Genomic DNA, 14,634 nt, shown 5'->3' with positions numbered 1-14,634 from the left:
CTTGAAAGAAAAGAGTGTTCAATTAAATTTTTTTTCTTGAAATTTCACTTCCCATCTCTGGTCTGATTAGTGAAATGACAACATGGCTGGATATAAATAAAAAAGTGGACAATGAAAAACAAAATGTTTAAAGATGGCTGGGAAGTATGCAATTATTTTCCACTTCAAGTTCAAAATCTGTTGAGAGTCACAAGCACCATGAACTAATCACTAATGGTTAAGCATCTAGGCATCACTCCTTCGTTGCACAAGAAGTTCACTTTCAGTCTAAACTGAAACATTATACCTTCATAATCTGCTGCTTTAATGTAAATCCTTCATGAAAGAAGGAACGCTTTAACCTCTATGTCCTTTATTCTACCTGAGAACATCTGCACTTTCAGACACACATGTGTCAGTGAATCTGTAAAATGGGAGTCCCTGAGCACAGCCAACACTAACGCGATTACCTTTCTTTAAGAACCTTAAACCTGTTAGTCTTGGAGGATTGACTCTTGACTTTCTCTTGGTGACCCAACCTCCTGTAGTGTCGTAAGTGAAGTTAAATCCTCTATGCAAAACAGTGATGGTGTTGAACATATAAATGTTCCTAATTTGTGTGATGGATGCAGAGTGCTCACAAGTTCTACTCTGTATCCAGCATTTTCAATCAAGCTACTTAAACGATGCACATTTCCTGAGAATGCAGCGTGTATTGTATGGCCAGAAATGAAGAAAGTGTACTCTAAAACAATAATGTTTTTTAACAGAAATACTTGTTTTCTTCACACTCAAATGACGCAGTAAGAACATTTCAATGATATGAAACTACAGATTAACTGGGTTAGGGTTAACTGGCTTCAAAGACAGCAAGGATAGCTTTCATCTGAAACCTTTATTATAAGGTTTCCACACACACATATACACACACACATACACACACACACACACATACACACACATACACACCTACACGTACACACACACAGACACACACATACACACATACATGTACACACACAGTCACACACACACATACACACATACACATATACACACACACACACACACAGCATAAACCAAAAGCAAACATAATTTAAATTCCAGTGAACTGGAACTGTAAAGGTCGTGCTATTTGATACAGCATTTATATGCTCTATTTTTTGCAAAAATAAGCTGCAGCTGCCACTGCACTCGGAGAATGAAGCAGGCCCGTTGTTCTGCTGAGTAATTCAGAAAATGCCTGTTGATTTTAAAAACATGTCTGCTGCTTTAATGGTGACAAACCTCCTTTCACTCTGTCTTTCAGGTAAAAAGTGCAGATCTAGTAGATTTGGATGATAACACTTATTATTATTCTTTTTTTTTATTATCATTTATGACCTACTTTTATAGCTAACATATCAGGCATGCTCAAAATAAGGAAAACCACATGCAGACCGATGATGTCATGAGTCTACAGTGCATAAACTCTACATTGAGAAAGAATAAATACATTTCAAAGAAACAGATGTAGGGTTATATAAATTTTACAGTACACTGCACAATCCTAAGCAAATCTAGCAGGCTGATTCTACAAAAATCATCAAAGCCATCTCTCAGGCAGAAGTGTACATTTAAGTTTGCAAGAACTTGATTTGCTAAGCACCACTAATGAGCCCTCTCTGTTTTAGTTAATTTTCTTTTCTTTATTAGAACAAATTATCTACAATGAAGCTAAGACTTTGGCTTCACTCCTCTGCAGACTACAGGCATGGCTGTGGTTACAAAGCATTGTGCTCACTCATAAATAAATCACACATTTTTAGGTCTGAGCTTTTGGAGGGCATCTGGTCTCTTCCTCACACCCGCCTTCCCATCAGGCGTTGCAGAGAGCCCAGAGCTGCCGTCCTGACAGTTTGGTGTCAACTCTTTATTCATAGCCTTAGTGAGATTTGTGGAGTCCATTACTGAAAAACAAACGGGAGGATGGAGGAAAAAGTGGTGCAGGACACAAACGATGATGTTCGGAAAGTAAGAGCAAATCAGTTTAAAATGTTTCAAGTGAAGGTCGCACACATTTGCCACAATTCACAAGTTCATTTTAAAAACAAAATGTTGCAAAAATTCCTTGAGTGTCCAAGTCCAGGATCTGTAGCAAAAAAGGGTGCACTATTACAAAGGAAATGCCTTCTGTTCAAAATGAAATTAAAAGATAAGAACAGTTCCTGCTCTGCAAATATACAACTATTATCAATTCTTGGACCTGAACTATCTCCAATGAACAAACGAGTCATAACCAAAACGAGAACAATAACATGTCTGTTCTGTCCTTCAGAAAATTTCCATTTTAGCCACACCTAATCATTGTTCTACAGGTTCTGTTCCAACCAGGCCCTGACACTGTACTTTAAGATGCACAGCAACACACACAGTTCGGACCACGCTGACTTCATTGTTTCCTTCATGATATCAGATAGGTCAACCTCTTCTTCCTGAGGATACGAGAGCTACAGAGAAGTGTAGCATGTTGAGAATCAGTGGCCGGGGCTGGACCCCTGAGGACAGAGGCAACGACAACAACAGAGCGACCTACGTGTTAAACTTCAACATCTGGGGAACTTTCTCCAGAGATTTATCATTTGTATTTTTTCCTGTTCTCTGCCTTCCAGAATATTTCTCAGTCTGTACACATTTCAGGCTTAAAAATAAAATTAGAGAACAAGATTTGATTACAGTAGGGCTGCAATGAATGATTAGTTGGCTGATCCCAATGGATTAATCAATTAATCGGGTACGGTAAGGGATTAGGGTTAGAGGTGGGGGGGGGGGGGGGTCAAACTTTCAGTACCATATTTTCGTTTATTTAAAATAAAATCCACAAACTGAGTGTTACAAATATAAAATTAAGACTGAAACTTTACACAAATGTTTGTCCAATTATATAAGACTGAATACACACCGACACACCAGAATATATATTATTCATTTAGGACTGTAGATTAATTCCGTGCTTTTTTTGCATCTATAAAATGTAATACATAAATACTAATATAATATAAACTAATATAACTAATAAAGTCCTAGTAATCCCTGGTTGATTGGTAGAACCTGTCATTCTCCAGAGATTGGTACAAATACCAGATTCAATTACATATTATTGTTGGTGTGACATTTAATTTGACTCTCTGAATTATCTTTTGTTTATTTTATCCATCAATGTGACACTTGAACTTCTCTACCACTTATAGGTTTTTGAAAATGATCATTTCATTTGTAAATAAATTTAAAATAAATCCATCAATGAACAATCGTCAGCTCAGCTAATGTGATATTTGTGAATGCACGTGAATAACCAAATTGATTAATTTTAAAACATCTCATTTGAATATATTTTGATACATTTAACAAAAAAATATATAATATTATTTAAACACTTTTAAAAGTTTCCTACGGACCCCCTGCAATTACACCACTGACCACTAGGGGTCCGCGGAACCACTGCACTAAACGATAGAGTAGGCAGTGCATAGTGTAAGTGTACAGTAGATCATTTGGGACACAACTTTAGTATTTACTCTCCGATGCGTTTCGGAACAAAAGTAACATAGTGAGTAAATGTGCCTTATGTCGCGCGCAGACCAACTAATTGATAATAAGATTCGTTGACAACGATTTTCATAATCGATTATTATCGATTAGTTGTTGCAGCTCTAGATTACAGGATGGCCTTACAGCTTCCAGGGTCAGCGTCTTGATTCACATGTTCTCACTGTGACTGTGTCTTTCCTACACCAGGTTCTCCGGTGTCCTCCAACCTCCCAAAAACACACCAACTGGCTACTCTACAACATCCCTATGTGTGACTATCTGTGGGTATGTGTGTGCCATGCTGCCTTGTGATGAACTGGCATCCCATCCAGGGTGTGTTCTTGCCTCCCAATGTTCCTGAAACCTTCCAGATCCACCACCATCCTGACCAGAATACAGCTCTTACTCAAAGTATCTGAATGAAAGATTCCTTCACAAAAGTTAAGAATTCCCTGACTTATGTGTAAGACTTATAAGGAGTGTCATCTCTTCCATTTCTTTCATGTACTGTTGCTCCACAGAGCCTAGAGGTACTACATCGCTTAATAACTGCATTATACATACATCAGTTAATATATTTTATTAAATAATATACATATTTTATAGAATGTTTCCTACAAATCATTAAACATTAACTATTATTTTCCATATTTGCAAGAAAGTATCAAATTACTGTTTTATTACTTTTTCTAATATGATTTTACGATTTCATTGTGTAGAATTGCTTTAAAAAAGGACTGTGCCCATATCTGACAACGTGCCACAGGAAAAAAATAACTTTTACTTTTATGACTAATTTATTTTACTTTTATTTTACTAAATGAATACTAAATGAACACTAAATGTAGTACTATAATAATATTATTAACTGTTGATTTTTAGACAGCATTTTGATGTCGCTTGACCTTGAATGACCTTTGGCTATATAAATCAAAACCTGAAGTAAAAAGTCAAGAATGTGCTTTCACTGTAACTCTCAAACCATCGGTTGCTTTCAGAGCTGACTGAAAAAACAGCTTCTTTTTTTTTTGGTGGTTTCTAAAAGCTGACCTGAAGGCAAAGATTAAAGAGGCCTTTTGTCAGAAGATAACAGCCCACCCTCAGACCCAAATCCTGCGCATTTCCAACCTTCTACGTCTAATGTTAGGAGAGTCAGACATCTCGGCCACGGTGTGATAATGCCAGCCAAATTGTCCTCGGCTTTCTTTATGCACAAAGATGCTCTAATCTATGCACTCAGGGCGAACGCTGAAGCAAGCCGCTACTCCTGGCTTGTTTAGGACTCGTCCATGGTTACTAATGTTTTCCTTTACTGAAAAGTGGGCTTTGCAACAATGCCGTACAAGCAAGGTGATGACTCGGGCACTGCAGAAATGCTTCCTGATTACATTGGCACACTTATCATACGATTGTTAAAACAGGAAATAATGCTTTTTTTTTCTTTTTTTCATTGTGGAACTAAAACACTACAAACCGCAGTGCCGGGTTTCTGTTGCACAAAATCACACACCCTCCCATCCCGTCGTTTCACGATAATGTTTAGGACGTTCGTGTATTGTTAATATGTTGTAGTTCACAGTTAAAAGCAGCATGAAAAGTCTAACCACAAAGGCGGAGTATGTTGATTCAAAACTTATTTCAGCTGCAGAGTCAGCAGGTATGCTGTAACCTAAAGCCAGCAGAGATCTACTCAACACATTTATCTGTATCTGAGTCTGCAATTAACTATCAATAATGGCTGATATTTCATGGTCATTTGAGACATCTCTCATTTAACACGCGAACACACACACACACACACACACAACTTGTGTATACTGAGGGAAGCAAAACAGAACATAGTTAAATAATCTTATCCAACAAAAACATAGGGTGATATTTAGAGAGAAGTACTAGCTTGGAAGACGGGAAAGCGTTGGCAAAGACGTGGAATTCAGGCCTCGCAGGTCAATATATCTTGAAGTAAGCAGCACTGGTGCCTATAAAAATCAAAGTACTGAGCTTGACTTATGGCTTGGCCTATACTGCGGCTTGCTTCTTGGTGCTGAGCTGTTTCTGACCTGCTCAGCATGTCTGTACATAATTAGCGTGCATCAAGGGGTTTGGACTAGCACAAGACATCAGTGACAAAGTCTATCAGCTCAAAGTGCTCAGATCAAAGAACGGGCAAACAGAAGATCTATGATAATGAATGTTTAGGAGACAAACGCCTTGCTGCTAAATACGTGCGTCGTAGAAAGACTGAGCATTTTGACCGAACACAGCCGTGGCCGTAAAATAAAACACCAGTTTTAAAGAAACTGATCAAGATATCAATAAATCATATTATCTCTTATCCTTTTCCTTTTAATGATGAATCTGAGGAACATCATGCAAGAAATCAATCTCTGACACAGACTTCTACTCAACGTAAAGATCCAACACAATCGCAATAGCATATCGGGGGTTTTCCAGCACTGACCACAATTACGTCATTGTAATTAATCTGACGAGTAGAAATTACACAGGAGAAAGTGAGCGTTACGATCCATGTGTCTTCCATATGGCTTTAAAGCCTCTAGTATATGAGTCTGTCAAATCATTAGGCAACAAAAGCAGGCATTCACCTTTCATCACTTTTAATTGCGATTAATAATCCAACTTTATACTAATCTACATATGGTTGCACTTTGCATGCTATCACAACCAGAAGTCTTTTAAAAATAGTACAAAGCGTTTTTGTTTTTTTTCACTGAAAATTACATCGGACAGAAAATGGCTGTTTCTGCAAATTCTGCAAACAGAACTGCAAACACCTCACTCTTACTGTGTATGTTTTGATAGTCCCATAAAGTTTGATAAAACTTTCCTCCTAATGCCTCATTATCTAGGAGTATCAATCCAGTCATAGAATTTTTTTTTACTCCAGCTCCAATCCCATCAATCTGGGATTTTAATTGTAATAGCTCAAATAGAAATTTCTTGAGAAAAACCCAGACAACCCAATCCAAAATTGCACATTTATTCCTTTTTTATTGGGAGAAAATTGCACTGCCAGTGTACTTCTTGTTCTCTTTCTGTTCTAACGAGCAGTTTATTTTTGGTGTGGTGGCCTAGAAAAACTTGACGTTTTCCTGAGCTGAAATATGTTTCTCTTTTCCATGTACCTTAATCACAAGTTATAACATTTTAACACATGGATAGCTTCAAACATGGAAAAGGAAATGCGACATGTGCATTTAAAGACCTTCACATCCGCTGCAAACTGAATTGATTAGGTTGATGTCTACTGCACTATAAGGCACCTGGCTATCCGACAACTTCATCAAAGCCTGACGTTCGCTGTGTGAGGAAATCCCGCTTCACTAGCAAGGTTTCAGACATCTTTAGGCGGTCTGACTGTGCTTGTGAAACTGGCTCCTTACCTGCTGTGATCTTTGCAGGAAGATATCCTGTGCAAGAATAAAAAGTAAAAAACAAACAAACAAACAAACAAAAACCCACTTCAGTGGGTGAGAGGTGTCAAAATATGTTAAACTCACTTTATCATCATTTTATTTCTTGTCTCTTGGCCAGAATTCAGCCGTGGTCACATCTGATTGGAATTCCAAGAACACTACACGACTGTACTGCTGCTAAAATTTACTTTGTCATTTCCATGCTGTCCAACTTCCACATCACAGCATAAATCCATCCATCCATCCATCCATCTTCTATACCACTTATCCTTCCTTCAGGGTCACGGGGAACCTGGAGCCTATCCCAGGGAGGATCGTGCACAAGGCGGGGTACACCCTGGACAGGGTGCCAATACAGCATAAATCATTTCTCCAAAATGAAATTACTGTAATATTCTGACTGATTTAAGGAAAACTCGTCAACATAGTTAACGCGTTCTGTACACATTTCATTCTGCTGTTATACTTCATGGATACAGATAAATGAAACACAAAACCTGGGCTATACTGGCGTTATCTTGCTATCTTCCCTCCACATTACATAAGCACAATAAGTTACTTATCGTTACATAAGTACAATAAGTTATTTACCAAGGCTGTGAATAAATGTAGACAGCCCTTCTGATTCTGTAGAGATCTGCTGCACTAGTGGGAAAGGACTTTAAAAACAATGAGTCATGGAATATCTTTGCAGTGGCTTCGCTGGTGTTTGCCCAGCCATTTCCGATACAGCTACAGCTAAGAACACACTCTCACTTAGAGGGCACTGTGCTCACACTCCACACTCAGAGCAGTGATAACAATGAGCAAAGTGTGCTTAGGGCATACGCATAAACAGACACACTGCAAGTCAATTACCCAGCTCTTTGGCACACACACAAACACAGACGTACTCCAGCTTCTCCTACTGCTTCCCCCCCCTGCTGTTCCCTTCTCTCAGAGCCTCCCTGAGGGAGTACGGTGTCTCTCACACAATACTGCCACTATCTGTGCTTGTTTTCGTGACTAGCTGAACTGAAGGGTGAGAACTGGTCAGCTAACAGCACAAAAGCTCTTGGGACTGTACTGTTAAGTCAGCAGTAAAATGGGAACTGAGCTATGTTGGCTCAGACTGGACAGGCTTTCCTGTTCCAGAGTCAATATTACACAAAATGAAGCTTTGTAATAATCTATAGAAACATATTATTGGCTTGTTTACATCAGTGTTTCTCAAATTCAGGTTCAGGGACCCCAGGGACTGTGAAATAGTCTATGGAAGAAGTCCAGGATTTTTTTTTTTACATTATTTTATATAATTTCATTTATATTATTATAATGAATTCCTAGGAGTTTTGATCCTCAATCAGACAGGGTCATGTAAGCTATGATACATACCTAGATATGGCCTTAGATATGGTCTGTATAATTACGGAAATTAAAGGAGCAGTATGTAATTTTTCAGCCAACTGCCACCAGTGAGATCAATCACAATTGCAATGACATTTCCCCTTCAGCCCAACCGACAACAACTGACAACACCCTTTCTGTCAAAACTATGTGTACAGTCACCTCTGAACGTGTAGGAACAGCAAGCCAGTTCTGTTGATTTTGCTATACACTGAACACATTTGGGTTTCAGATCAAAAGATGTATATGAGACAATTTACATCTACACGTGTTAAACAACTTAGAACATGGCACCTTTGGTGGCAAAACACCCAATTTTTTGGTGAGCAGAAGTATAGGAACAGATAGTCTTAAAGTAAATCAAAGTAAACAACACTTAATATTTGGTTGCATATTTTTGTTTGCAATAACTGCAACAAGCCGGTGAACCACTGACATCATCAAATTGTTACATTCTTCTTTTGTGATGCTTTTCCAGGCTTGTACCACAGCTTCTTTACGTTGTTTGTTTGGTCGGGTTTCTCCCTTCAGTCTCCTCTTCAGGAGGTGAAATGCATGCACAATTGGGTTAAGGTCTGGTGATTGACTTGGCCAGTCTAAAACCTTCCACTTTTCCCCCCGATGAAGCCCTTTGTTGTGTTGGCAGTGTGTTTTGGGTCATTGTCTTGCTGCATGATGATAATGATAATGATAATTATAAAATCAGACAAAATGTTCCTGTAAACTTCCTGTAAAATTCTGTTGCTACCATCATGCGTTACGTCATCAATAAAGATTAGTGAACCAGTTCCAGAAGCAGCCATGCAAGCCCAAGCCATGACACTACCTCCACCATGCTTGACAGGTTCCCCACGAACCTGTAGGATAAGCGGTGTAGAAAATGGATGTATGGATGGACAATCAATATTGTTGATGACTTGAAAAATTGGTGGGTTCAAACAAAAGGTGCCATGTTCTCAAACTCAAAAGTTTTCAATGTATAACACAAACAACAGGATTGGCATTGCCATTCTAATACTTTGAGGGGACTATACCTCATAGGCTGCCTTTTATGAAAAATAAGCAGAGTCGTGGAGCTTATTTCTGGGCCATAAAAATAACACAGAAAACAGAAACAATGAAATGTGCTAAATCCACTGCATAACACTAAGCAAATCACAGCTCAAGTTTTCTAAAGAGTCCTTAAAATTATTTTGTTACTATGGGTCCAGAAATGCTTAAATCTTATCAACTGTGCCTTAATATATGTCATAGCCCTGCTGTAAATTAACAATAACCAAATTTCATTTATTTATTTGCAGTCCTCAGGCAGAAACTCTTCTCTAAATGTATACCTCCCCCTCAATCTGGAGAAGCTCAATGAATTAAGTCCTTGTGACATTCATACAATGACTCAACTTCAACAGAATTAGATAATGACATTTAGCAGACACTTGGAAGGCAAGGGATGACATCGAGTACAAACATGAAACTCATTCGGAATGAGGAATGCATGTCTTTTATCAGTAATGCAGGAAGACACAAGCGCTCGATCCATTGATCTTTAATAAAGAGGAAGGACGTTCGCTGCTGCAGGACATTAGATGAAAGTGGTATTGATTTTAACTCTGTTTGCAGATGCCTTCTATACACACAGCAATCCTTTAGCATAAATTGATGACAGATGACAAGAAGCATGTAAACAAGACATCTAAGAAAAGTGCAATTACAAACTGACAGGCAGTATTAAAAATATATATATATATATATATATATATATATATATATATATATATATATATATATATATATATAAAATAATGACTGTCAACATGTAGCACACTGTGCTTCTATATCAACATCTTATGACTATTAAAGTAAAAAGGCCACATGATAAATATTTGTGTATTTGTGTGTGTGTGTATTATTCACAGTGCAATCATATTAGGTGACTAAGTATAGAAATGTGCTCCTGCTCGGAAACAACCCCTACTCTGCTTGCCACGTAGGCCTCATATCCCACAAGTTAAATGACTTTCTGGCTTTGTAAAGCATGCTCGCTTCCACTCCTACAGACTATATCTATAGTAGGGCTTCACAATATTGCAATGCTGTCCTCTGCATTAATCATTTTGACAAAGCATGCTATATGCAAATGAACCCGCTTAACCACAGTGTCAGATAAGTTTCCATATAAGTTTACTGTGCAAAATTATGGCACTTAATCATCAATCATTCTAGTTGTTATCCAAACAATACAGTTAATTCATCCTAAACACATCACAGATTCTCCAGTTGTTTTAATATGTTGCAAGATATATCGCGATATACTTGTCCATATCGTCCGGCTCTACTCTACGTGCTCAGTGTTACACCTATGATACATTTCTACTCACAGCTGAGAGATGACTCAGAGTCATTGTCACTGAGACTTCAGGGGGTAAACTATGATTCCCTATAAATTCTGTTGAACTGGAGCAAATTTGACCTTTTAAAGCATCTTGGCCTTTACCTGCCATGCAATCCTCTTGACCTCTAGTCGACGTCTGCACACTTCCTTATCACCAGACCATCCTAACCTGAGACAACTTTGACACCAGATGGCTTGTGTGAATTCGGGCAAATTTGTAAAAAAACATGAATATACATACTAGGCTGATTCCTCGCTTTACACTGCTGGGACCCTTTCAAAAGCATTTGGGATTCACTGCATGCAAGGATAAATAATTCACTGGGGTTTAGGATGAACGTGGTAAACATTTACGGTATCGGATTTATTGTTTAGTTGTAAAGCATTCAGTGACTGTAGTGAAATCAACAGAAAAATCCGAGCGCTTACCAAGTCATACACGTAAATCTGGTCTCACAAAAGCGTCCTGTAGGCTATGTTTAAGGGGTTCGTACAAATTGTACAATGATCTGGAAATGAGAACGTCATCTTATGAGAGTTTAAAGATTTTTTTTTTTTTTTGGAAATGTGAGGAGGAGCTTTCCATTTCCATTAAGTATCATCCCTGTAGTTCTAGACATATGGCACTGGTCTCTAGAGCCACAGAGAGCACACTTAACCCCAGTTCCTTCTCCATAGAGCCTTGGAAAGTTGAAAGGTCGATGGTGGATGAGTGAAACCCTTCTGAACGCTTATTTCCACTATGGCAGGAGGACATATTGAGAATAAGGGTTTGTTGGTGACCTCACACTTTCCCAATAAGAGACTGAAAAGGAGAGAGGCGCATCCCGCCGAGTTTCACACTCTCTCTCTCTCTCTCTCTCTCTCTCACACACACACACACACACCGTCTCCATCGCTGTCAACACACACACTTTCCCTTTTGAAGTAAGGAGTTGGTGTCAACACACAACACTCACAACTGTTTATCCGGGACATTGAGCTAAAATGTTCCACAGCTGCTGTTTGACCAAACGCGACCAACTCCCACAAACTCGGTTTCTGGCGCCTGTAGCTCAGATACTATCGACTCTTTTTAGCAAACAACTTCATGTAAACAAGACGTAATCTTTGTTGCTTACTTAATTTAATGAAAAACGGTGATAATTTCCTGAGAGAGAGAGAGAGAGAGAGAGAGACAGAGAGAGAGAGAGAGAACCGCCGGTTTTTACCTCAGAGTCCTCATCGTCCGCGTGCCCTGAACATCCACAACAGCTACAATATTACCAGTGTTAGTTACAAAGTTGTGTAATTCTCACTAATAACCACGCTATTTTAGAATGAAAACAACAAAACAAATACGTTTACTAGCTGATTCAGTAACCCCCAACAAGCAGAAGGTCTGTTATTATTCAGCAGCAGCGGTGTGAGAAAGCTGAGAGCGCAACCCTTCCTTCACTAACGCCTCCATCACGACTCAGAGGTTACACCGTCCTCTCTCAGCGCACAAATATACCCCAGTCTCCAGGAGCGGAAATCAGACACACAGCCAGGACGGGAGCAGAAATATATTCCCGTCTCCCGGAGCTGAACTCAGACACACAGCCAGGACGGGAGCGCACAGAAGAGTTCACGTAGCGTAACGGCTCACCTACCTGAGATTGGGCTGTGCAGTTCAGTAACGAGCCTGCAGGTTCTACTGCTCAGCTGGACTGCTGTAGTCCTGAGACAGATACACACACACACACACACACACACACACACACACACACTCAGAGAGAGAGAGAGAGAGAGAGAGAGAGGGGAGGGGGGGGGGTTTGGTGGTTAGAGGAGTACACCCTCTCCCTCAGCGTTCCAAATGTGGTGAAATTTGTTCTTTCCAAAGTAGCAGAGAAACTTTAACCTAGAGATAGAACGGAAACACTAACACACCATTACTACTGCCACACACACACGCTCTCTCTCTCTCTCTATCTCTCTCTCTCTCTGAAAAAAAAAAAATAGTACACACTGTGTACCTTTAACATATATCTTTCACCTGGAAACGTGGATATAGTGTGCTTTAAAATATTCAAGGTACATAAATAGACAATTAATTTTGTGAGTAAAGCTTTAAATGTACACTTTCTATACTACTGTATATGTTTTTGTTTTTGTTTAAAAAAAAAAAAAAAAACACCTAGAGGGTACCACATCAATGACAAGGGAATGTACAGTTTATTGCCGATCATCATCATCATCATCATTGTTGTCATCATCGTCGTCATCGTCATCGTCATCGTCACCACCATTCATTGGAATGGAAAGCTTTTGATGAGAATAAAGGTAGTGTGGCCCTGTTTTATTGTGATTGTACCATCAAGTATATATCTTTAGTATGTATCTTTCTCCAAGGAAGGAGCATGTGGTGTACCTTTTATTAGCTTTCGTTTTTTGAGTAAAGCTTTAAAGGCACATCAATGGTTCTTAAGGTATCTTAAAGGAATAAAGATACATACTACAGGTGCAAACGATGTTCCCTGGATGGTACCACCACAGCAACACGGAAAAATAGAGTTTGGTACCTTTATTTCTGAGAGCTCAGTGACAAATGGCAGGATATTTCTGGTTTGTCACGTTTGTCGGCATCAAAATGATCTCAAAATGTTTTATGATTATAATCTGGGAAAGATACTGTTACCAAAATGAGCACTAGCATCTTCTGGCCACCCATATCTCACTACTGATTTGAGGATCTGATTAACAAATTTAATCTACACTGCCCTTTGAGTGCATTTAGCATCAGACTATTGGCCAAACAGTAGCTGTAATAGTTTCAAATTGGCTATCAAATACAGTACATGAAATAGGCCTGCCAGTGTGATATATCAGAATAGTTTCACCAAGTCTGTATAACACTTTCACCAACTTTTAGCACCAGACCTGAGCTCTGTTGCCATTCGCATAAACTAAAGTCTCCAGATCTCCACTCCCATGCACACCTGCCAAATGTATCTCCTGACAGAGTCCTTAGATAAAGGGGGTGTCAAGGATCCTGGACAAAAATGTTCTGATTTTCAGAGATTGCATTGCACAGAATCTGAAACGCCCCTTACCAGAAACACATAATCATTCAAGCACAAAGAATTAGAATAAGTGAATAAGCCTAATCGGTCTGTGTCTTTTGAAAGGAATTATTGAAAGGATCAAATGAAATGATTATTTGATCTGTGGTTCCTGCTATCAACATACACGCGCGCACACAAAGAAAACCACACAATCTCCAAAACCCCACATACCTGAGTGTTTTCATGGCTGACTGTTCACAGATGGAGAGCTCTACAAAGAACAAAGGCTGATGGATTTCATAATATTGACACAGATGTTGCACATATAACTAAATCTGTGTAAGATGTTCCTCAGAAAGTGTGTTGTTTGTATCTAGTGGGCAAAGCTCAATCCATAGCCCACCTGAGTATTCAAAGGGAGAATCACAAAGGGAGTTAGTTCAGGGTTGGGATGAGCATGTTTTTGGTGTTCACTAGATATGTTTTCAGAGACACCACAACATTTGCACATCTGTAGGGTGGACAATCAGGGTCATGGAACCTCAACCACTGTAAATCTTTGATAAATCCAATTGCCTTCATATTACTTATCGGATGCTTATCTTACTGGTGTAAATCTAACCACTGGGGAGGTCTGTTTCCTCACCTCATACATCTCCCAGTGCTACTTGAATTAAAATAAACAAACTTTAGGAAACTCATACCTTGTGGAACACTGAAGTAGCATCCGTTCTGTCGCCAGCTATTGTGTGTGTGTGTGTGTGTGTGTGTGTGTGTGTGTGGGTGTGATACAATACCATAACATGTGAAGCCTGTACGGATTTCAATGCCAGTATACATAAACCAA

The 14,634-nt window shown here is 39.0% G+C and overlaps 1 protein-coding gene across 5 annotated transcripts in view; it reads right to left on the bottom strand.

Annotated features, from left to right (window-relative positions):
• Positions 1-14,634, bottom strand: part of jcada (junctional cadherin 5 associated a) — a 32,521-nt gene that overhangs the window by 15,678 nt on the left and 2,209 nt on the right. For 2 of the 5 annotated variants that reach the window (XM_053639230.1, XM_053639234.1), the window contains exon 1: positions 12,396-12,499. The gene's annotated coding sequence lies outside the window, so the exon portion shown is untranslated. The other 3 variants (XM_053639231.1, XM_053639232.1, XM_053639233.1) reach the window with 3 other exon arrangements.

This window comes from Ictalurus furcatus, chromosome 13 (assembly GCF_023375685.1).
Source record: "Ictalurus furcatus strain D&B chromosome 13, Billie_1.0, whole genome shotgun sequence".
Lineage (NCBI taxonomy): Eukaryota > Metazoa > Chordata > Actinopteri > Siluriformes > Ictaluridae > Ictalurus > Ictalurus furcatus.
The sequence above is the reverse complement of the archived record's forward strand: the minus strand, read 5'-3'. Positions and strand labels throughout refer to the sequence as shown.